Here is a 26,864-nt window from a genome sequence, read left to right as displayed (position 1 = left end):
GCACAGGTGAAAATTTGAAGTGGGAGCCTTCAAGGCTGCTTAAATCATAAATTTCTGTGATTGTATCGTTCCAAAGACTGTCTCAGGGATGTAGGTATTGGACTGAGAGCTCCCAGGCATGTTCTATATAATCTAAATGTGCCTCTCATGATACTTGGCTAAAGCTATAAATGAAGATGTTCCTGTCTCCACCTCCAACATAAAGCAGCCCATGTGCCTCTTCCCACTATCTTTATGAAAAATGAGAAAAAAAGAGGTGATTTTTAAGGAAAACCATTTGTGCTTCATTTTATAAACAGCCTCATTTTAAAAATAGGCCCATTTTATAAACAGGGCATCTTGTAACAGCAGATAGAAGCAGAGGGTTGTCATATTATAAGGGACTCTTAAGCAAATGTCTCTGACCTGGCCCTGGGTCTTAGGAACAGAGTGTAGCAACTTATCAATATTGCCCTATAATCTTCCAGAGGGCCATGTAGCATTTTAATACTTTAAATATCAGAATTTTATTTCAATTAGTTTATTGATGATGTCTGCACTGAAGATGTAATATGGGCACTCAGTAACAGAAAAGTTCAAAGCCAGGCATTGGTGACAAAGTGACAGCAACCCCCAGATCTCCTAAGGAAGAAGAGCCCTGCAGTCTTGGAAAGGATTAGAATAATAGGTTTAAGAGTCTCAAGTGAGGGAAGTATATGAAGAACCCCAGCTTGACCAGTAAAGCATGGCCATCACAAATGGTCACCATCTTCAAGATATTTCAAGGTGTACCTATTCTTCCAAGGTGTACCTATTAAGCGTCTTTGGTTTCAAGAAAATTGAAAATACAAAGATGGGTTTTGTTGTTGTTTTGCTTTTGTTTTAGGTTTTTGTTTCGTTTATTTTGTTGGTGAGTATGGGGTAGAATTAAAAGAAGAGCTAGAGGCCGGGCACAGCGACTTGTGCCTGTAATCCCAGCACTTCGGCAGGCCGAGGCAGGTGGATCACGAGGTCAGGAGATCGAGACCATCTAGCCAACATGGTGACACCCCATCTCTACTAAAAATACAAAAATTAGCTCAGTGTGGTGGCATGTGCCTGTAGTCCCAGCTACTTGGGAGGCTGAGGCAGAAGAATCACTTGAACCCAGGAGGCAGAGGTTGCAGTGAGCTGAGATCGCACCACTGCACTCCTGCCTGGCGACAAAGCAAGACTCCGTCTCAAAAAAAAAAAAAAAAAAAAAAAGAAGAAGAAGAAGAGATAGAAAATGCCAAACAATAGAACACGGGAACACACAGGAATCAGGACAACCCAGATGCACCTAGAAACCAGGATTTAATGGAATATCACAGCAGGGTAACAGTACAGGAAGGAATCCACTCCAACAATTTCCCTTTTTCATGTTATTCTGCTGGAAATTCACAAGTTCAAGAGACACCGTGTGACTAGTCTTGGGTCTCTTGTTTCTCCTCATGTTTATCACTGAGGACAGAGACCTGTGGTGTCATGACCCACACCTCTACCTGCGGAGACTCTGAGGCATTCCCCTGGGAGATCCGTATACTCTTACATTCATTTCCCTTCTTTAAGAGAAATGAATTGTGGGCAGAAAAAACAACAACAACAACAACAACAACAACAACAACAACAACAACAAAAACCCAAAGAACTAGCAAATACATAGGAAACAAAATAAAAACAAAAGCTCTTGTCTACCAGGAGGAGCAGAAAAGGATGATTTTTAACATTCATTCCGCAATTATTGATTGTTTACAGAGTGTCTTCCACTGTGCTCACACTAAAACAACCTTTTCTTTCACAAAGCTGTCTGTCAATGTGGGATACATTATAAAGAGACCCTTAGCTTTTAATGGTTATTTCACATTAAGAACACTTATTTGTATCTAGGGTCTTAGTGTTATTTTTTGCCAATTAAAGCTATTTCTTCTGTCGTTTGGAATTTCTACTTTACAGCAAGTTTTCATGTTTGCAGGATTAGAAATCACAGGAGGCAGAAGGCTTCCATCTCAGTTTCAGCCTCAGCCTCAGCAGGATTTCTCAGGGACCAGTGCAGGATGGACAATAAATTCACACCCACATGTAATCACAATGACATCATGGCAGATATTGGAATAGCTGCAATCCAGAGTTTTCTATTCTTGGTCATGGTCCTTTATTTGTAAGAAATAAAAGGACAGGACAGGTTATGGTGCTAGAAACAAAATGTATTCCAATCAGATTAGGCACAAAATAGGAAATTACTAGAAGGCTACAAAAGTATTTAGTGGTAACTTGCATCAAGAACTCAGCTGAGTTTCCTGACGGACAAACTGGGGACTGAAAAATGCAAATTGCCACCATCTAACATTCAGGCATAATTGTTCCCTCATTGGGTCTTAGATCAAAAGACACTTCCGTAAGAACTCTTCTGATTTCTCTATTACAAACCAAAATACCACTCCCCTCCCACTGCAGCACTCCCTATCTATCTTCCCTATTTTATTTTTCTCCAAAAATCTACATTGGCCATGATAGCCTATGTTATGCATAGGAAGAAATAAGCTCCAATATCTTAAGTGCTTGTAACAGCAAAAGTTTGTTTCTCACTCACACCATATGTCTATCATGTGTCTATCAAAGCTCACTGCCCTTCAGCTCCATGTGGCTATACACAAACGTGTGTGTGTGTGCATCTGTGTGTAAAGTCAAATTAAAAACTAGCATTTGTAGCTGAATGTTGACTAGGACAGTTTCAGTTATTGAGGAGTTGTGACTGAGGACAGAATCTGAATTGGAACCCTAAGATTTGTGTACTTTGTGTATTTAAAAAATGTTGCTAAGGAGTCTATAACCCATGGGGTCAGAAAACTCAGGGTTAATCAAACTAAACATAACTTGTACTTTTCCAGTCCCTGCCAGCCCCTTTCTTACCCTCAGCAGATATAGAAAGTGAATAGGAGAGAAGTTGAACACCTGAGTCATAGGGCTTGTTGGGAGTGAAAGATTGATGGTGAGCTATTTTCCTCTTCTCTTTACAGGGTGTTTTTTCCTTAAAAAGCCAAGTAGATTTGTGCTTGAGGTGTGGGAAGGGTGACTCTAGGTAAATGGCTCATAATGACTGGAGGTACCAATGAGAAGGAGAAACTAACATTCCTTCTGTTCCCTGGTTGGATGTCTGCTTAGAAATTTGCTTGCTGGGCCAGGTGTGGTGGTGGCTCACGCCTGTAATCCCAGCACTTTGGGAGGCTGAGGCGGGTGGATCACAAGGTCAGGAGTTCAAGACCAGCCTGGCCAACGTGGTGAAACCCTGTCTCTACTAAAAATACAAAAATTAGCTGGACATGGTGGCACGTGCCTGTAATCCCAGCTAGTTGGGAGGCTGAGGCAGGAGAATTGCTTGAACCAGGACCCACGAGGCAGAGGCTGCAGTGAGCCGAAATCACGCCACTGCACTCCAGCTTGGACTACAGAGCGAGACTCCTCAAAAAAAAAAAAAAAAAAAAAAAAAAAAAAAAAAGAGAGAGAGAGAGAGAAAGAAAAGAAAATAAATTTGCTTGCTGCTTGCTGGTTTGTACCCAGGTCAATCTGAGTGGAGGAAAGATAACTCGTAAGCTATTTCAGGTGCAGTACACTTGAACAGTCAGCATAATGCTGTCTTAGCAAGCATCTGACTGTTCAATATGTCAAGTAAACACCAGGGAAGGAACTGCCTCAGGCCATCGTTTCGGTTCCCCTTCCTGTGTTGGGAGATGGAGGAGTGGAGGGGTGATGATGAAATGGAAGCTCCCGTGTCAAGGGATCAGGCAAATGGGGAGACTCTGTGGGATCCTCTGAAGAATCTACATGCATGTACTTACGAAAATCAGATTAGGGATGCCTGCCACACAGGAGTACTGATGTTTGGTATTAGCCAATAAAATGATGGGGCTACCACCTTAGGAATCAGGAGACAAGAATTGACTTTTCTCTACTTCTCCTCATCCTAACACATGGAAAGCATTTGAGCTTACAAGAATGAGAACATCAAGTTTGATTCCAATTAGAGATTAGAATTTTTTAAGTTGGATTGCCCAAAGTAGTAGTATTAAAGCTTGTCCAGAATGTTATAAAACTGCACAGATAGTGTTAAATAACCTGAAAAGGAGACTTGACAGGTAAGAGTTGAAATCAACAGTTGGAGAAAAAAAATCATGTCATTTTATACACCAATGAGTTGCAGATTTCTCAAAAAGCTTGTTACACATGAAACTAAATAATTGCTATTGTTGTGCTCCAAATCTCTTAAAGCTCTTCCATTGTATATAGAAGAGTATTCTCTAAATTATATTCCGTAAATGGGCAGACCATGGGAAAATGTTCTACGGTATGTTAAAACAAGCCATTGCATACTACATCCCCAATCCAGGAGCACTGGCTGTTTGTTGTTGTTGTTGTTGTTGTTGTTGTTTGAGATGGAGTCTCGTTGTGACACCAGACTGGGGTGCAATGGCACGATCTCGGCTCACTGCAATCTCCGCCTCCTGGGTTCAAGCAATTCTGTGCCTCAGCCTCCCGAGTAGCTGGGATTACAGGTGCCCGCCACCATGCCTGGCTAATTTTTTTTGTATTTTTAGTAGAGACGGGGTTTCACCATCCTGGCCAGGCTGATCTTGAACTCCTGATCTTGTGATCCACCCGCCTCAGCCTCCCAAAGTGCTGGGATTACAGACGTGAGCCACCGCGCCCAGCTGAGTACTGGTTTTTTAAAGGCTATGGAAAGTCCTGTGGCTAAAACATCTGCTAACATTACTTAATCCAACATTTTTCCAACTGACCACAGATTCTATTTTGCAATATTGCTATTCATATCCTGCAAAAAAAGACTGGCTTACTTAAGGAAAGAACCCAGTGCCTAAATTTATAATCTTACCCACATTCCCATACCCTACTCAAATCAGACTATTTCATTCTTCTATGGACATATCTTTTATTTCTATGACTTTTTTTTTCCTTGGGCATGTTGATTATTTACATTATTTATTTCTATTCAACTACCCCTTCTCTTTTTGTCCTATTTTAAGTACTATCTTGTAATCCATAAAGATTTTGCTGATTTAATTAAGAGTTATTCCTCTCGATGCTAACAATCCTTTACAATGCCTTCATTTAATGTACTGACCACAGACCACCTTTTAGTATTCTTACCAATATTATTTCTAACACTATTAGTCTAAGTTCACAGAATGATTACTGTGAATCAGACATTGTGCTCAGTTCTGATCAAGACAACCCTATAAAATAAGTAATATTATTATAGTCATCTTACAGATAAGGAAACTGAAACATAAAAAATAATAATAATTAATTAGATCAAGGTCTCAGCTACTAAATTCAGAGCCATGACACTTCTCCAAGTTCATTGGAATCCAAACCCATGCTCTGATTCACTATTGATAATTACTATGCCCCTTTTGTGTGCACATCTTTCCCTTCCACTTGATTACTAGCCCTGAGAGGACAAGGATCATGTTGAGTTCATCTTTATATATACTCTGTGCCTAATAAAGTATCTTCCTGAGACCCAGGAATTATGCTTAGAATGAAATCAAAACGGTGTGGCCTCAGCATCGTGAGGTAAGGGGAAGGTATCTCCATGAGAGTCATTTGTTTGTAATTTCAAGGCGCCGATTCTTTGCCATCCACCTGTCATTCCCTGCTTTCAAATTCTCCTCCTAGGATATCTCATTATGATGCATCACCTAAGTTCCTCTTAGTTACAACATCTAATGCAACATGACTAGTGCAACATGAGCACATAAGCCCTGGAGAACTGAAGAGCAGGAAGGTTGTTTTCTCCACACTGTAGATGTAAGGGAAGTTATAAAAATATATGTTAAAGGTCAGCAGTGAACCTCCGAGTTAAGAGCCCTGCTGTGGAAGGGTTCCATCCTTCTTCATAGTGCACCAAAGCACTGAATTCCCATGGAAATTGAGTTGAATAAGCCATGCAAGCAGCTCCGTTTATTTTTCTAAGAAAATTGCCTTATTAATGTGCATTATGGAAATAGTGCTCCATGTCAGACCTAACAAGAAGAATTTGGACTGCATGTGCACATAGAAAATTGCCTCCTGTGCTTTTCATCCCAGTGGATCCTGGGGAATTTTCTGAAACTCATTTTCCAGCTCTGCTTGCTTCTTCAGCAATCCCTCCCTCTAGAAACAATCCCCTCTGAAATGACCTCCCTCCAAAACACCCCAGATGCCAGCCAGACATGGCAACCAGATCAGCAGTTCGGTGACCCCAAATAAATGTTTTATGGGGACTGGGTCTCCAGGTTGGGAAGAAATCAACCTAAATAACAGGAAAGTCAGTAGACTGTAGCGATTAGCTTTACCACGTGAATTGTGGGGACCAGCAGACCTGGGCTCAGATTCTGGCTCTGTCCCTAAAAGCTGTGTTAGATGGGGGAATTAATACATGCTCTCTAAACCTCACCATGTAAACAGTATAGAAGTTAATAGTAAACTGTTCCTTTCCCTTCTTAGAAGTATTGTTAAATTAAATGAGATCATATTTGTAAAATGTTTAACAAAATATATGTCTAGCACAAAATTAGCCTCAATAAACAATAGCTAATAGGTTGTGATAATCAAATGTTATATCCAAGTTTATGATACTTAGTGTATAATCTGCAGAATATCTTCTTTTGAAAAGACAATGCAGGAAGTTAGCTTAAAGAAGCAGCAGAACAAATGAATTATAATGGCAAAATTTCATACATTGAGGATGCCACTGTGAGAACAAGATGTACTTAAACATTGAGGGAGGAAGTAATTTTTCAGGTTACAGAAAACAGACATGGAACTACCTACTTGTTCACCCTACATTTCTTACTTACCTTGTCAGTTTCTGAGGCTAGGGTGGATTAGAATTAAAGACTGACATAATGTTGCAAAGGGAAAGAAACATTTCTCTAACACAACACTGTATTAAGGCCTTTGGTCTCCTTAAAGCAGGCTGGCAGAAACAACCTTGTAAGTTTCAAATTCCTGAGGCTATAGATTTTTACTCTTTCTTGGCAGACTTTCTTTGACCATCTCCTATAAGAAAGCAAGAAGTTCATCAATCACTCTTTTGTTTAAAATACACTATCATAATCATCTTTTAAATATCCCAATAGGTTCATTTTAAACATCTGGAAACACAGGCTTTCTCCCAGACGTTCTAAATTTTGTGTCCCTTTTTAAAAAAAGGCTTATATTGATGATGTGCTCTGAAACTGTAAGGCTGTGATAATCTCCACAATAATAATAATCTATTATTGCAATGTAGTCCATCTCATATTTAAAATGTAAAGCTATACCTTAGTAAAGTCATCATGAAGAAAATTTTCAAAATTCCTTGTTAACTTTTGGGATTTATTTTTCCCACTTTCCAATAAAGGATAAATGAGGAGACAGACCAGTAGACCTAATGACATGAAGATGGTATAGCAGGAAAACAAAACAAAATGGATAAGGAAAAGGGGTGGAGGGAGTAAAGATTTTTTAGATAAAAATAAATAAACTAAATTGAAGTGTGTGGGACATAAAAGGGATAAAGGCATCAATAAAAATGAGAAAAATGATGGGAAAAGATCATGTAACTAAATGAATTGCTATTCAAATATCTGGTGCCTGGTTGTACATGTTTCTAGGGGCAAATTACCTAAGCCCCCTTTCCTCAAATATTTTACTTGTGCTTATTCAGTGAATCTCACAAAATAAGGATGCTTTTGAGCTATTGATTGGTGCAAATGTGGCTTAATAGCAGAATCATTACTTTTTTAATCTTGGAACTGCCAGCTCTTACTATTTTCAACTGAACTTCGAGTTGTTCAATTACAGCCTGCCATTACTAATTGTTTCTAAATTTCATGGAACATATCTTGTTTAGGAAGTTTTGTTCTTTTGGCAATATCTTTTTTTTTTTTTTTGAAGTCTCAGTTTTCAGAACTTTATCTGCTCAGACTTATGGACCTCTCTTTTTAGATATCTTAATCGTGAAGCAGGAAAAGTCAGAACTTGTTTGCTCACTTAGAAAAATGTGGTCTCATTGACTCCTGAATAAAATATAATTTGGGTCACCATCCCCATTTGCTCAGTAGTATTAAAATGATGCATTTCTGTAGGTTTGCATGGGCTGGTATCCCTGTCTGTCCTGCAGATCTTTACTGGAATTGAGCAGAAAAGGTCAAATAGGGGGTAATATGTCAAAAGGCTGTAATTAAGATTTAGAAAGATTAATACTGATGGTATTTAATGAAATTGGCTTTTAGAGGAATGCTCATCTATTACTTTGATATTTAACATTTTTTCTTATTAAAATGTTAGTGATGAACAGAAGCACAGAATCAATGGCAGAAATATGAGTTTATACAGCCATCAATGAAGGAGGTCAGAACTAATAAACAATCTGAGATTTTTTTTGTGGTACTGATGGTAAAATTACTTCTCTTTTCCACTTGAGATATAATTTTTTTTTCCCCCAGGGCTTGCAAAAAAATTTTTTATTGCAATAAGCAGCAAACTGACATAAGTGTATCACTTCATTGCACTGATGCAGTTTTTTTTTTTTAATTAGCTGCTTCAGATGTTTATAGCAATCTCAAAAACAAGAAGAAAAAAATCTATCAATTTTTTACAGACAGGGGTAAATTTCGCCTCTAGAGGGAATACCATGGTTAAATCCAGCATATCACATTGAAAAAATGCTCTGTAGTCTAAAGTAGACGCTGATGCCTTTTGGTGTTTTGAAGAATGAGCTGTTTCAAATTGTAAGAAAATTTCCATTTCAAAAATAGCTACTGAACTATCACAATGACTGCTTTGCATATATTTTTGGTCGCAAAAATACCATTGTTATTTTTTACTATGGATATGCAAATGAGATGTTGATAGGATTAAGTTCTGTCACTTTCTGAGACAGTCTTATGCTTCCACTATTGAAGTTTTCCTTTTCCTCCCACTATTTCCTTTACATTTATTTAAAGCCATCAAACTCATTTTGCTTTTCATTCTGTTTGAGGTTTCCCTGCCTTCTTGTTTTTTTTTTTTTTTTTTTGGCTTCTTCCCTAGTGATTTTTCTCCCAAATTCTTCTTTAGATTTGCTCCAGGTGGTGACTTACTTCATCCCATGGCATCTTGTCTTATTTTTAGTTAAGAAAATTTTTCTCCATCTTTTATTTAAAACACAAGAAAAAATTCAATAACTTATCATTTTGACTGATTATTTCCTCATTATATTAGCTAGGTGCATTGATGTCACATAGACAGTTGGCATTTGTTTATGGATGAAAACCAAAACATGAATTTTAGGAAGCTCAGGATGGTAAAAAATGTGTGTATGCATGTGTCAGGAGCATTTTTTTAAAACTTGGATGGTCAGTAGGATTTAGAAACTTAGAGACTGTATAGAAACTTTAAGAATTAGTTGTTTTTCACACACACACACACACACACATATGCACCAATAACCAGTGTACATATTCTTGTAAACTGACAATACATATATTCATAATAGAGACTTGAATAACCAGCATTTGAAAAAAAGAATTAGTTGTTTTCTTTTCTTTTTTTTTTTTTTAGAAAGCCAATTTGAGTGTGAATGGGATAAGTTAAATTTATAAGTGAAGAAGGAGATAACCCATGTCCTGAAAATATTACCATGCTTTCAGTACAATAGATGGTACATTCTTTATATACATGTATACACACACACAGATTACTTTAGTTCAAAGTAAATATATTTTATATTAACAGCTTTTTCAAATATCTTTTTATAACTATAGTTAAACATCCCTATTCTTAAATTTGTTTTGTCTTAATCCAAATTAAAATTAAAATTCTCATTTAAATAGTTTCTCAAATTCAAATGTTATATGACTATGTACTTAAATCATTAACTGTTGAGGTTGCAGTACTCCTGGAAATGATCTTGTATGTTCATTTATCTATATTCTTTCTTTGGAAATGGATTTGGTGAATGCCTATAAAATTGATATTTTTGAAACATAGTCTGGTCTAAAAGCTAAAAATTGTAGATTGTTTTAAAAGTTAAAACATATACACACACAATATTTAAATATTAAAATACCTGTGTCTAACTAAAGTATTGTGACCAATGGAAGCAAATGGTCTTAAACCAAAAATAAAAAACAATGCTTGTAAGAACTGTCCAATTCAACTGAATGTTCAGTCTGGAAGTTAAGAAATTATGAACACTTATTCTCAATTAATACTTTTTTCTGAGTTTGAATATGCATGGACTTTCAAATGATCTTCTATTTTTGCAAAGTAGAGTTCAGATAGGTTGACAAAGTTATTTTTAATACCCAATATTTTTAGCCTCAAGATACAGATGAAGCATTGTATCATAAGCTCTACAATCTTCTTAGAAATTTCTCCTTGACTTTTCAATATCCATGTCAAATTTTCTGTTGTAATCATAGAGAAAACAAAAGGAGTTTCTCTCTTTAGATTTAGTCCTCTTGGAAATCAATGAATTATATTATAGCAAGTGAATAATTTTAAAGTATGCATATACAATGTAATAAAATGCTTTAAAAATTAGAATTTAGTCAAATGACCTATTTTTAAAATTACTGAATTGTAGCGAAATCTTTACAATTCATATGGGTTATTTTTCTTTCCCTTCTTCTCTTCCTTCTCTCAATTTTTCTATATTTAAAAGTTTTTAAGTATGGGTGCAGCACATTAGGTAGTAGTCTAATCTGGATCAAAGACAGTAGGTAATGTAAACTGATGTACAAGTGCTCTTGATTTGAAATGGAGTTTACAAATAATTCACTTCCATATGACTTATGTAAAATCAAGTTACATAAAGTATGTGTGGCATACTTTTTTTTATTTAATTAATTAATTTTTTGAGACAGAGTCTCATTCTGTCACCCAGGCTGGAGTACAGTGGCACGATCTCAACTCACTGCAACCTCTGCCTCCCGGGTTCAAGCAATTCTTCTGCCTCAGCCTCCAGAGTAGCTGGGATTACAGGCAGCCACCACCATGTCCTGCTAATTTTTTTGTTTTTGTATTTTCATAGAGATGGGGGTTTCACCACGTTGCCCAGGCTGATCTTGAACTCCTGACCTCAAGTAATCCATCCACCTCAGCCTCCCAAATTGCTGGGATTACAGGCATAAGCCACCAAGCCTGGCCCGTAATGACTTTATATTATGAAATACATATAGTGAAATATAGCTATAGGACATACATATGTGTATCTAATAAACACATAGGAAGATAAAGATAAAACATTTATATAAGTTCTTTGCAGTTGGTTGCATCATTAAAAATTTCTTCTCTGTGCTTTACTATATATTTCAAAATTTCTACAATGAATATGTGCAATTTTTTTTTTATTAAGAGATGTAGAAGGAAAGAGGAAAGGAAGGAAGTGGGAGAGAGGGAGGAAGTTAGTCTTTGTAATCCAGCAGGAATGCTTGTGTGAAGCTGAGCAGTTCACTATTAATTTCCCTGCTTATCAACTGTCCTTTTACTTCTGTATCTGGATTGTGTAAAGAATCAGGAATTTTCAACTATGTAATTATGTGTACTAAAAAAGACAATGAATTGCACTGATCTACCAAAGGAGAGAGTAATTAAGTATAAGGGTATGTGTGTGTGTACGTGTGTTCAGAGATGGCTCCATGACATATGTGTTTCTTAATTGATCTAGGTTAATATTAAGTATAGTTTGCTTCCTTGAACTCGCTGAGTAACTCTGGCAAGAAAGAAAACAGGCCTGGTACCCTGATCTGAGTGTATGGGAAGATAATATGTGATTGATTGTTGGCCAACTCTCCAGGTTTCAGCAAGGAAATAGATATAATTCTGAGAAAATTGCCAGGAAGAGATTCTCTGGTACACTCATGGGAGCAGGCACCATGTATTACACATGCTATATGTCTTGCACTTACAAAGAACACTTAGCACATAGACTTACAATGAATGTAAAGCCTTGCATTATTAATAAAATTTTACAATGTTTTAATCTAAAGCAATCCTTTCTAATCCATTAGAATCTATCAGTACCTATCCCATGATTTTAGAAGTATAAACAACACAAACATTACCATCAGGCACTAGAGAAAGGCACAGGCTCACACAGAGGCAGCCTGTTGCAACATAAGGAATTTAGAAATGTCAAGCAAAGACTTCCACTGTCAAAGTGTGCCCTATGTCCCTTTGCCACAGTGCATGGATTGTCCACATCAAAGGTTCATTTATTTGCTTCAAGTCAGCTTTTCCAGAAGTGTGACCTATATTTAAATTGCCTGCATCAGAATCACGTTTACTGTTTATAAATATGCAGATTCTTAGAACTCATTCCAACCATATTATTTACACTAACGTTTGAGAAAATTGGGTAATGGTATTATTCCAAAATCCAGATTCTCAAATAGAATTTCAGCAAAATTTCAAAATACGGATTTAGTGACCTAACCTCCCCACCCACACCCTCCTACTCCTGCACCTCACTAAATTTCTGGTCTGAGTAGGTTTTCATATGTGACCAAGAGTATTTTTTCTCTGCAGTGGAAAAGTAGGCTGTAACAATTGAGGTGAACCTGGAATACATTTTTAAAATCAGACAAGTGTATTGGTTGATCAACAGAATTCCATGAGATTTTTATTCTTTCGTAAGCTTCTTTTTTTTTTTTTTTTTTTTTTTTTTTTTTTTTTTTTTTTGAGGCGGAGTCTCGCTCTGTCACCCGGGCTGGAGTGCAGTGGCCGGATCTCAGCTCACTGCAAGCTCCGCCTCCCGGGTTTACGCCATTCTCCTGCCTCAGCCTCCCGAGTAGCTGGGACTACAGGCGCCCGCCACCTCGCCCGGCTAGTTTTTGTATTTTTAGTAGAGACGGGGTTTCACCGTGTTAGCCAGGATGGTCTCGATCTCCTGACCTCGTGATCCGCCCGTCTCGGCCTCCCAAAGTGCTGGGATTACAGGCTTGAGCCACCGCGCCCGGCCTCGTAAGCTTCTTATTGAAGCTTAACATACATACAGAGAAGCACACAAATCATACATGTCTAGAGATACCTTGATAGATTTTGTGAAAATTCTTGGGTGCTGGGATAATTTGATTCTGGAACGTATTAATCATTACACCTATTCCAGCATCCAAGAAGCCCTCATGTACCCCTTCCTGTATTATCCCCTCCTCCCTCCAGAGTCACCACTACCCTGACATCTAAAGTCATAGACCGTTGTTACATTATTTTTGAACTTTATATAGTTTTAATGAAACAGAATGAACTGTTTTGTGACTGATGCATTTCACTCAGCATTCAGTGTAATTTATCTACATTGTTGATGTAGTAGTAGCTCTTTTATTCTCATGGAAGCATTTTTTTTTTTTTTTTTGAGACGGAGTCTCGCTCTGTCGCCCAGGCTGGAGTGCAGTGGTGCAATTCCATCTCACTGCAACCTCAGCCCCCTGGGTTCAAGCGATTCTTGTGCCTTAGCCTCCGAAGTAGCTGGGATTATAGGTGCATGCCACCACACCTGACTAATTTTTGTATTTTTAGCAGACACAGGGTTTCGTCATGTTGGCCCAGCTGGTCTTGAACTCCTGACCTCAGGTGATAAGCCCTCCTCGGCCTCCCAAATCGCTGGGATTACAGGTGTGAGCCATAATGCCTGGCCCTGGAAGCATTTTTTTTTGTTTTGTTTTGTTTTGTTTGTTTTGTTTTGTTTTGTTTTTTGACTACATATGCCACAGTTTATTTGCTTGCAAAATATGGATGAATATTTTCATAGTTTCCTATTTTAGATATTTCAGATAATGCCACTGTGAACATCCTAGTGCATGTCTTTTAGTAAACATACGCATACATTTCGGCTGAATATGTACCCAGCAGTAGAATGTACTCAGGAGTAGAATTCCTGGGTCATGGGATACGTGTAGGATCAGCTTTTGCAGACAGTAGAATAGTTTTCCAAAGCTGTTGTACCAAACTTCCCTCTAGTAGTGTGTGTGTGTGTGTGTGTTCGTTCTATTTGCTCCACCTCTTTGCAAACGCTTACCATTTTTCTTTATCTTAATTTTTTTTTATTTTTAATTTTTGTGGGTACCTAGTAGGTGTATATATCTGTGGTGTACCTGAGACATTTTGATACAGGTTTGTGAAATTGCGTGGAGTATCCATTGCCAAAAACATTTATCCTTTGTGCTACAAACAATCCAATTATACTCGTTTATTTTAAAATGTGCAATGAAGTTATTATTAACTATAGTCACCCTGTTTTGTAATCAAATAGTATGTCTTGTTCATTCTCTCTAATTTATCTTTTCCATTTTAGCCATCTTGGTGGGTTTGAAAGTAATATATAATAGTTTTAATTTTTATTTCACATGGGAAGTTGCTGCTGTGGTTGTTTGTTCATCTTAAATAGCTATTTCCTGTACTTAACCTCAGAGATGCTGATTTAATAGGAGCAGAAAGCGTCTTGGAATTTAATATATTTTAAAGCTGTCTAAAGTGATACTGATACTCATTTGGGTATTTGAACCACTGGTCTAAGATACTGAATATCAAGGATAGAGAAAGGAATGGGTTATTTAAGTGATTCATTCAAAACCTTCCCATTGGGATATGAAGATAAGAAACTGACCTTAATGAGGAAAGATTGTTTTTAAACTTGTGTCTAGTATTTTAATGGTCAGATATCTTAAGGTATTCTACTATGTTATCCAGCAAAGCAGGTTTGTGCCCAAAATACACATTTTAGTATTTCCAAAGTAATTTAAAATGTGGCTTAGGCGATGTGAGTATAATACCAAATTTCACAATTATAAATCTGAGAACATCATCATATAAATTATTATAGGTACCTTACATCTACAAGTTCTTATCATGTTTTATTGGATCCACCAAGATTAAGTTGACAAAGGAAGGGAAATAACCACACCTATAAGCTTTTTCTAGTCAGCCTAATATTTGTATATTAATAACAAATAAATTGGTTAATGTTAGGTTATCAACCTCTAAGCTTAGCTATCAGAAACTGCTGCTAAAACTCTGAATGGACAATGGATAATTTTATCTTTTTGGTTATAGAGCTGAAGAGAGCAATACCAGTGATATCAAATCATGTATGTCATCAGATCACAGTGCTTTATTTGACAAAGAATCAATTTTAAATGTCATCCAGAGAATGAATGAGAGAGGACTGAAGTTACTCTAAGTTTTCCCTTTGTATCAGTCTTTGATACGCACTGAATGACATCACTGAGCTTTATTGGGGATATTTACTTCAGCCTTGGTTTAAGGCGTTAAACGTGTATATTTCTTCTATTAAAGCCCACCATTCTTGTATGGGTGTAATAAAACAGCAGTTTGGTGCCGTCCATCTTTTGTTATGGATTGCTGAAATCATGCTGGAGACTGTATTTATAAGTAGTACATACTAGGACTGCCAAATATTGACTTTGCTTGCTAACTCTATCGCATAAAACTTCTGACGACAACCTAAGTAAAGTTCAGTTGAAGATAAAATATTGCAAAATAAATGCCAAAAATGGAAACCATTTTTCAAAACACTAAATTAGGAAGTCAAGGAATTGGGGCAATTAATCAATATTTCAAAATGATGAATATATTTTACAAAACACCAGTTAAAAGGAAAAGCTCAAAAGGGAGGTTTTTCTGTATGCATAAAACACAATGTTTATTTTAGGCTTCTGTGGCAGATTTCAGATGAGGCTTTTGAAACACACTACTTAAAATTTTTGCTACAAAGTATGGTCTTCATCAAAATGATCTAAAACATCACATAAATCAACAGTATTTGATGCTTGTCATTTATTGAAAACCTATATTCCAGGTGCTTTACCTACATGTATTCAATTATCTTCCCAAGCCTACATTTTCAGTATCCTGATTTTAAAAAATACACAAATGTTGAAGAACATTCATTCAGTCATTCCACAAGCTTTTGTTTTGTGCTGGATACTTCCAGAATTTAACAGACAAGTCAGAGTCCCCCAAGCTCATGGGTTTATATTCCTGTAGGGTTGGTGAGGTGGAGAGAAGGCAATAAACAAATAAGGAAATAAATAAAGAAGGAAATGTGTTATGATGAAGAAAGAGGTGGGAAAGGGAATTCCTGGTTGCCTGTCAGATGGTGGGAGACAAAAAAGGAAGGAGGTAAGGGAAGGTACTATTATTTGTGTGCAGAGATTCACATGGAGGCAAACTTGTCATATCTAAAATGCCAAAGGAAAACAAATAAGACAATGTGGTCAAAGCTGAATAGAAAATTAAGTTAAGGAGGTAGATTAATTCAACATATTTCAAACAAGACAAGAGGTCAATAGCGGTTTTAATAACCAACTCAATGCTGATGGGTCCTATGTTGCTCTCTTTAGCCTGTCTGGTTGATAAATTTGTACAAGCAAGTGCCTATTGCTTCAACACAGTTGCCACCTAGCATTCTCAATCCTTAACATAACTACTTATACATTTGTATCTTACAATTTTAGTTAATACTAATAATTTTTCCATGATCCCTTTTTTTTTCTTTTTTTTGTTTTTTTAGATGGAGTCTTGTTCTGTTGCTCAGGCTGGAATGCAGTGGCACAATCTCAGCTCACTGAAACCTCCACCTCCCGGGTTCAAGCAATTCTCCTGCCTCAGCCTCCAGAGTAGCTGAGATTTACCATGCCTGATTAATTTTGTTGTTGTTGTTGAGACAGAGTCTTGCTCTGTTGCCCAGGCTGGAGTGCATCTGATGCAATCTTGGCTCACTGCAACCTCTGCCTCCCAGGTTCAAGCAATTCTCTTCCCTCAGTCTCTCAAGTAGCTGGGATTACAGGTGCATGTCACCATGCCCAGCTAATTTTTTGTATTTTTAGTAGAGACGGGGTTTTACTATGTTGGTCAGACTGGTCTTGAACTCCTGATCTCAAGTGATCCGCCTGCCTCTGCCTCCAAAAATGCTAGGATTATAGCCATGAGCCACCGCACCTAGCCAATTTTTCCTTGATTCTGATTGAGAATCAAGAATCCTTGATTCTGATTGATCCTCCATTGAGAAGACCAAATTTATGGATTTGCCAAAGAATAAGGACTGATCTTATGATGACCATAAACATTGCTACTAGTAACTGGGGAATTTTTAGGAAATGCCTTGATTTCCTCACTTAAGTCATTAAGCACCTTCTAGGACCATAGTATAGTTGTGGAAAGAAACCAAATTCCTGTCTTTGATGAGCTTAATTTCTACTGTGGAGGATAGTGGAGCAAAGACAATGAACGAAAGAACCACATAACCTTTTCTAACATGATGCCAAGTAGTGGCGAGTGCTATAAAGAATAAAAAAAGAGCAAGATACATAAAGCATATACTTATTCCAGCACAGAGAAAGGTCACTGGGAGTTGTGATAGTCAGGAGCGACTTCATGAAGAAGGATGCTTGACGCAAATAAGAAAAGCAAAAATAATAAACGTTAACTTTATTAATCTGATAGGGAGCTAAATTACATTTTTAAAAAAATAAATCAAGACATCACAAACAAAGTTTACCATGAGCCACTGGTGCAGACAGGGGACAGGGAAATATTAGGTAGAAGAGGGACAGTTCCCCGGCAAAGGCTCCATCCTCAAGCCTGTAGACACACGGCCCTAAATGGGGACAGGCATTCCCGTTTTCATGCCCCAAAAGTTGCCATTTGGGTTGCCATGCCCCCTATCTTGTACCCATATAAACCCTAAACCCCAGGCTTCAGAAGCACATGAGCAAATGAAGGGACAATGAGACGAGATGAATGGCAGAATGACATGGCAGAGAAAGGAGAGAAGAGAAGTAACGTCTGAACACTGAGAGGAGTTCAGTTGGGGGCGGTCAGAGGGGAGCTCAGCCACTGGATGGCCAGACTCCAGAAGAAGATCATCTTCCCACTCCATCCCCCTTCCAACTCCCCATCCATCCCACTGAGAGCCATCTCAACCACTCAAAAAAACCCCACATTCATCCATCAAGCCCATGTGTGACCCGATACTTCTGGGACTCTGGGCAAGAGTTTGGGATACAGAAAACTCTCACACTGGCCCTCTGCTCTCGTGAAAAGGTAGATGGTCCATTGAGCAGTTTAGCACTTAGGCTGTCTGCAGATGGTAAGGCTAAAACAGCATTGTAACATTGGGGCTGCAGGCATCAACCCCTAGACACTAGTACGGGGCCAGAACCCAAAGCACTCACCCCAGATCCTGTGCCTGCCTGTCTGCATGCTCCCCATCCTGTCAGGGGTTTGAGCAGTGGCAGCAACCTAACAGGCAAACCACACCTCTGTTGCACATCCTGTGATGGGGATCAGGGAACTTTCCCATTTAACCATTATAAGTTACTATCTTTCATGCTTGGTGCTGTAGCAAGCTATTTTTGCCTCCTCCGCCCCTGCCATGTGGAATTTTGTGTTGTAGACTAAGGTATAGCAAAGTACCAACACATTTGCTTTAAAATTTCATTTATTGCCTTAAATGGCCAACAATAAAGTAGCTAAGATGACCACTAATGTAGATACTAAACCCATCAGTGTCATCTCATTCTTTCCTTCCCAGTAATCATCCATGCACTTTTTAATCATAATCAGCCAACTTTTATTATTTAGCATTATGTAACTACAAAATAGCTTGTATCACTATTTAGTTATTTCAAACAGCATTCCATTACATTATTATAAATTATGCCTTGCATGCTGAGAAAATATTAAATTTCTTCCATTCTATTTTTTTGTTTTCAACTGTAATTTCTTTAACTTCAATTGCTTTATACCAAATATCTCCCTCTTAGAATGTGCAAATTTTCTTGCTGCAAAAATACCAGTCTGTAACTTAATCTCTGATTAAAGAAATAGAATTTTTTTAATATTAAAAGATTTTATTTTGGTGGCATTCAACATTTAGATACTAGTATAATTATACATGCTTATTTTATGACGTAAGATTTTGAATAAATATATAGAAGTTTCCTACTGCTTGGTTTTTGTTTTCATTTTTAGTTTACCATTTCCTAATACATGATTTATCATAATTTAATTGAAATCAAGAAACTGGGCTATAAAGTGAAATCAGCTGATATACTTCAAGTTCAGGGGAAATAATTCTAATTAAAAATTGAACTAAGAATAACTTTAAAATTAATGGAATTGTTAGACTTATTTTGTGTTACCTTGGAAACGTGTGATTAAGTTCTTGTGATTTGGAATCAGCTTGTTTGAATCTCACATTTACCAGGTTCCAGCTGACCCTGTGGCTCTGGCCTCTCTAAGCCTCAGTGCTATGATCTGCACAGTGGGATTAAATAGAGTAGTTAATGCTAAGGATCGCCATAAGCCGTTCCTGCCTGCTCAATGATGTACCTTTTATTCATTCAGGAGTAAAATTCTCCAGCAACAAGGGAGACCTTTTTCCTAAGAGTAGATTACATGTGCACCATCTATATAGTAATATATACTCATGGTGAGTCTGTTATTGAGAGAAATAAGCGGATAATACATGGACACTATGAGATTAGCTGCCTGAGAAAGCCATCGTTGCATGCTTAAACAAGTCACAAAATTTCCAATTCAGTAACCTTAAAGGCCCTGCGTGACTATTCCTGTAGAAGAAAAAGATTTTATAGCGGAATTCACTAGTTCATTGGATCAGTTAAGTCTTTATTGTATCCTTAGACCCTTAAAGCTTTCTTTCTAATCAGCCACTTCTATCATTTAACAGCCTTGTTTTGTGTTTTGGCAGCCGACCCCAAATGAATGGGCCTATCTGGAGATGGGAAGAAAAGAAGCCACCCAAAGGCCCTTTTTTGCCTTTGCAAACTGATGGTTTCCAAGCAGTTTTCTGGTGTTTGGAAACACTGTGTAGTAACTGGGGGAAGAGGCAGCTGTGCTTTGGCCCACATGAGGTAATTTGCAGACACATTTTAATTGCCTTTTAGGGAGCATGAAGGAGTTCCAAATAGTCTAATGAGTTCCAGCAAACACCTGTGAAATGCTTTTAGACGGCCATGTAATACCGAAATTAAGAATGTAATGCAGCAATTGGAGGCATCGTTGTTTTTGTGGGTTTTTTTTTTTCCTCCACTGAAAAGAATAGACAGAGATGTTCTAAAGACCCCCTTGCCTGTAGTAGGTTTTCCACGCACCAAATGAGACTTTACCTTTGACCCCTTGGACTAATATAATGAATTCAAAAATGTTTGATATAATCTTTATGTCAAACTTCATATTTTAAAAAGTGGAGAATCTTAATCAGATAGTAATACTAAAATGAGAGGGTATCAGACAGATAGTTATAAGTTTAAAGCTGTACCCTTGTTAGCCAATAAGCAGTATTAAATGAATAGATCTGAAACACAAACATAATCATAATAATATGATAATAGATGGAGATTGTGGAAGATGTATTCTACTTTCTCTCCTTCCTACGTATTCCTACTTTGTTTCCTTCTTTCCCTCCCTACTTCCTCTTTCCTTCCCTCCCTCCATCCCTCCCTTCCTTCCTCTTTCCTTCCTTTATATCTTTGATGGTTCCTTGTCAATTTAAATGAAGATATGTTTGAGAATATCTTAATGAATGATGTTTAGGTCTTCCTGGTATGCACTTGGGACCTGAAATATAGAGAGAATTACTATAATTTGAAGATTAAAAGCACAAAGATAAATTCAGGAATTATTCCCTCATTCCAACTTCAGACCCGTATTACTATTTTGTCTGTGTATTTGTGTGTTTACCACTAACCAAGTGCATTCCTCTCCCTTCTCCTGCGAAGTAGCAACTACCCTTGAAATGCATGTTCATCATTCCAAAAAATATCTTTATATTTTAATACACACAGTATATAAATTACATGTACATATACACACATACCTCAACAAAATTAAATGTTCTGAAATGAAGTAGTACAGGATATTTCTTTGCCAGGGCTCTTTTTTTCTTAGCATAGATTACTCACCAATAATATATCGACCTATAATTAAATTATTTCTATGGCTTTATAATGTGCCACTGAAATAATAGTCCCACTTTATTCTTCTGTTGTAGACTTTTAGGCTGTTTTCACTTTTTTCGCTATTAGAAGCAATGATTATATCATCTATAACTGTAGACATGTATCTTTAAACTACTTAAGTATGGAATTGTTAGGTGACAAATTATATGGACTTTCACCTTGACTAGATTTTGCTGTATTCTTCTCCAAAGTGGTTATGTCAACTTTTGTTGCTACCAGTAGTGCTTAAGAATTTCTATTGATTTACATCCTTACCAATTCCTAGGATTGTCAGTCATTATCAAGTTCATCCATTTGATGGGTAGGAAATCTCAACTTGGTTTATTTTGTATTACCTGATAACTAGTGAGATTCTGCATCTTTTTATATGCATATTAACATTTTATGTAGACTCTTCTGTGAATTACCTGTCAATATCCTTTTTCTATTTTGTTGTTTCTTTAATTTCTTTAAACAGATTTTTAGGAGTCTTTACTTGGAACACAAATCTTTCATCATTATCTGTATGACAAACACCATCACCCTGTCCATATTTTATATTTTTCATTTTGCTTATGGTTATTTTTGACACACAAGTTTTAAAATCTAATTTTTCATGGTTTGTTATTTTATGTCTTATTTTAGAAAGTCTTTCCTAACCTGGAGAAATAATAAAGTTAGTCTCAAAATTTCTTGTAAATACAATAAAGTTTTGTTTTTCCTTTTTTTTTTTTCTTTAAATATAATCCATGTTGAGTTTGGGGTGTGTATTTTGTGAAGTAGGGATTCCTATCTTTCCCACATGGCTAACCAACACTGTTACCCTCTATCTTATTCATCTGCAGTTACCTCTATTATGTATGTTTCCATACACATGCTTCTAGGGCTGAACTGCCAGATGTGAGATTCCAATAGTCACAATAGCTATCTATGTTTATATTTAACTGGAATTAAGCAAAATAAAACATTTAGTTTCTCAGTCACACTAGTGACATTTCAACTACTCAACTAGCCATATGTCACTACCCACTCCTTTATTGGACAGTACACAGAGAGAACGTTTCTGTAATCACAAAAAGATCTGTGGGACAGTGCTTTTAGATAATTAGGCTCTCTATTACATCCATTAATTCACCTCTTTATTTACTTTCATCCCTGTCACTGCTCCAGTGCCACAGTGTCTGATTTAGTATGGTGTTTCCATAATGTTAATATCTTATAGGGAAAGTCATTCTTCCTCATTCTTATTTTTTAGAAGTGTTTTCTCTATTCTTGACTTTTTGCTCCTTTTATTCAATATGACCTTTAGGGAATGTGATTGGGATTTCATTGGGTTTATACAGCAATTTGGGAATAATTTACATCTTTAAATTATTGCATTTGCAATCCTTGGACAGTGTATCCCCTTTCCATTAATTTAGAGTTTATTTTTTTTAAATACTTTTCTCCATAAATATCATGTATATCTTTTAAGGTAGACAATCTCAGTATTTGTGAATAAGATCAGTTTTGTATCTTAAAATTGCAATTTTTGTAAACTTTTTTCATCTTCTTTTCTTTTTTGTTTACTTTAGCAGGGATTTCTAGTATCAAGTGGACTAGATTGTATGGAAAATTATTCTAAATTTTGATTTTTTGGTAGTATACAACATTTTATCAGGTTCAGATTTTTTTTTCTATTCCCAGTTTTCCTGAGTTTTTATTTAAATTATCAATTGTAGCTGGGCATGGTGCCTCATGCCTGTAATTCCAGAACGTTGGCAGGAGGATTGCTTGAGGCTAGGAGTTCAAGACTAGCCTGGGCAGTGTAGCAAAAAATTAAAAAAAAAAAAAAAAAAATAGCCAGTTTTGGTGTCATGTGGCTGTAGTCCTAGTTACTCAGAAAACGGAGGCAGCGGGATTGTTGCTAAAGCCCAGCAGTTTGAGATTACAGTGAGCTATGATTGCACCATTGCACTCCAACCTGGGCAACAGAGTGGGACTCTGTAAAAAAATAAAAAATTATGAATTGCAATTAAATTTTATCAAACTAATTTTATTAACATTTATGCTAGAATAATATTTTTCTCATTTTATCAATATGGTAAATTAAAGTAATAATAAACTGATATTACTTCTTTTTTTTTTTTTTTTTTTTTTTTGAGACAGAGTTTCGCTCTTGTTGCCTAGGCTGGGGTGCAGTGGCGTCATATCGGCTCACTGCAACCTTCACCTCCCTGGTTCAAACGATTCTCCTGCCTCAGCCTCCTGAGTAGCCGGGATTGCAGGTGCACGCCACAACGCCCAGCTAATTTTTTGTATTTTTGTAGCAGAGACGGGGTTTCACCATGTCGGCCAGGCTGGTCTCCATCCGCCAGGTGATCTGCCTGCCTCAGCCTCCCAAAGTGTCAGGATTACAGGCATGAGTCACTGTGCCCAGCCTGATATTACTTTTTCTATACATGGAAAATATGTACTCTAATCACAAATTATGGTTATTATTATGATTATTATTATATTGATGGATTTAGTTTTCTATCATTTTGTTTGGAATTTTTTTTCTAAGTCTGAAAATATGATTGGCCTGTATTTATCTTTTAACAAACTACCTTTCTTTATCTTGCCTTTAAAAGTGATGGTAGGTTGTATACATTTACTTGATATATGACAGGTCTTGAAGACATTGTGCCTTTGTTGTTCCTTGGAAGTATTTGTGCTCCAGTTATTAGCTGTTCCTTGAGTATTTGTTAAGAAGCATTATCTGGGTCTTGAGTGTTTTTTCTGGGTGTATTTTAAATTTACTAATTAAGTCTCTTATGGAGTTAAAGGTCTTATGATGCTTTCTATTTCTTCTTAGTCGCTTTTGGTAAGTTAAATTATTATAGGAAAATTTTCTTATTCTTTGTTTCCTAAAACATTATTTTCTTCTATTATTTTTAAACTTCTGCTGTGCTGTCATTCCTAATATTTATTTTGCTTTTTTTCTCTTGTTGATTTGACTAGCCCTTTCAGAAAGGTGTCTATTTTATTAGGCTTTACAAAAAATAATTTTTGGTTTGGTCAATCATTTCTAGTCTTTCTTTTATCTTTTATTATGATTTTACTCACAATTGCCTTTATTTTTCTTTGGATTCATTCTGTCGTTTCTTTTCTAATTGCTAGAGCTGGATAAATATGTAGACCATCATTTTTCACCCTTTTTACTTTCTTAATGTAAGCATTAAGACTTTTTTTTTTCTGATTGATACTTGCCCTCATCCCACAGTAATTTACATTGTTGTTCATTTCTGAATATTTTATCATTCTCAGTTTTGATTTACCACTTTAATCATGGTGTACTTAGAATAATACATTGAAATTTTCCATTGTTTTTGAAGACTTCATCCTTTTTTTTCTACCTTGATTTAATCTGGCTGTAGAATGTTGTCAGTGTGAATCTGATGCTTCTAAATGAGCTGTTTTGTGGCTTAGAATTTATTTTCTAAATACAGTATTCTGTGTATGTTTGAGCAGAATATCTGTTGTTCAGTTGTTGAGGATGATGTTCTATCATATATGTCCGTTTGATTTCGCTAGGTAAATAGGCTATTGAAATCTTACTAGTCTTTATTAGATATCATTGTTTTCTTTATTTTTTGTCCTGTCTGATAATGAATTAATTAGAGAAATGTACTAAAACCTCTCAGTATGGTTTTGAATTCATCACATTCTACACATTTTGTTTATATTTTGAGGCTAATTTATAAGATTTATAAAATGTGGAATTCTTTTACCTTCCTAGTTAATTGAATCTTTTATTATTAGATGGTGACACTCTTTATTTCTAATAATATTTTTAACCTATAGTTTATTGGTCTGATGTTAAAATAGTTATAAGGCTTCTTTTGGCTAGCATTTATATATTAAATCTTTACTCATTTTTCTATAATCAATCCTTTTATTTAACTTATATACAACATTGGATACTACAGAGAGGAAGAGAGAGAGAGAGGGAGAGAATATGTATTTATTTTAGTTCATTTTGAAAATCTCTGTATTAGCTGTTGATTTAAATTTCATTTACAGTTAATAGTGATGACTCATAAAGGTTATTTTTGCCTTCACATTTCATGTCAATTTTCTCCTTTTTAATTATTTTTCTGTTTATCATTAAATTCATTCATTTATTCAAAACTACTTAAGTGCTAAGTGCATGCCAAACACTATTTTAGCTGTTGGGAAAATAACAACAAACAAACAAACAAACAAAAAGCTCCTGCTTCAGAGGTCTTACAGGGTAGCGGTGATGAGAGACAATAAATACATACATAATTACAAGATACTGATTGTCAAAGGTTACAAGCCTAAAGGAGAAAAATAAATAAAATTATTTTTGATCACCTAATTCAAGACTAAGAGCAAAAAGGCTATGGTTCATTTCAGTGAATGGGAAAGTTTTAGGCTAGTACAGATATAGACCTGATAATTTGTTCTAGTATGATAAAAAGACCTTTTGTTCTTATCCACATTTTCCCTAATCTTCCTCATTTAAACGGCAGCATGAAATCCATCCATTCAATTCTTCTATTGTTTCGAGCATTTCCTATGGGGTGATGATGGCTGCAACCTCCATCTGTCTTCTTTAAGAATGACCCTGAATGTAGCCTGGATATCACTACCCATCCTTTATGCACCTTTATAATTTCAGAAATTACAAATTCTATTTCATAAAATATGCCCTCAATCTATAGAATAAGAATACTATGCGTGTTAATGAGATTATACTGATAATTGTGATAAATTCTTTGAAATGCTGGTATTCAGTCATTATGACTTTAAAACATAAACATTTCATATGGCTCAACCTTATTCAAGGTCTTATAATATACTTTTAATATTTAGATCCATTGCTTACTGTGATTATTCTATATGTTGGTATTGTTTGAAAAAAAACTTTAGTTTGATTTTTTACACAAAGTGAAATATCACATGTTTAAATTTGTTTTCTGCTTTATTTATGCGATGTGACTTTTTCCCCATCAAGCATCAGGCAGCGTTGCTTGTTGTCAGGGTAGAAGAAATAAATATGTGCATTAAATGTATAGTGAATACTATCATTTTAACAGACAGAAGTATAGGTTTGACATTTCATATTTTGTCACTTGATCTTGCCAGATTGATTTATGACAGACAATAAAGTTGTCAAAGACCTTTTGTTGTTGGCAATGTTTTAGTTTTTAAATTATGAGAACATAGAGTTTTGTAGTACAGGGAGAAGAAAGTAATTCTTTGACTGACGTGAATGAAATGACAGTTCATTATGAGAATAAAACTTGGTGCTGTGAAACTGGGGTATCACTACTTCCTTAGCAGCGAAAATCCCATTAAAAATCACCTCTATCACACATTTGTACATAATATATAGTCAGCTTGGCTACCAGGGGTAAAGCTGTTTAGAAAATGGAAAAATGAGGAAAGGATTAGTTCAACACAGGTTCCACATAATAAAATCTATTTGCCCTTGTAAGGGGAAGATTTAAAACATCTTGTTTCTCTGGTCTTAATCATCTAGGAACCATGTTTTACTATGTTTCAGGTGTTTTGAACATACTCAGAAACTGAGTTATTTTACTTTCCACCCCCAAAATTTCTTTGTTTTTGAGTAAAGTAGACATTTTATCTCTGCCACATTTACAAATTATTTTTTAAAATTTCCCACAGATCCTTTTTTGCCAATGACCTTTCATCAGAACCAGAATATTCTAATATAAGAAGTAAGGATCTCAATACAGATATCTAAGAAAATCAGAACATGTTTGTGCCCACAGAATGACTGCATTGTTACCAATTTATTAGATGCTGCCTGATGGCATAGCATAGGTAACATAAATGCTGAGG

This window comes from Rhinopithecus roxellana, chromosome 3 (assembly GCF_007565055.1).
Source record: "Rhinopithecus roxellana isolate Shanxi Qingling chromosome 3, ASM756505v1, whole genome shotgun sequence".
Taxonomy (NCBI): domain Eukaryota; kingdom Metazoa; phylum Chordata; class Mammalia; order Primates; family Cercopithecidae; genus Rhinopithecus; species Rhinopithecus roxellana.
This window is presented reverse-complemented; position numbering follows the sequence as displayed.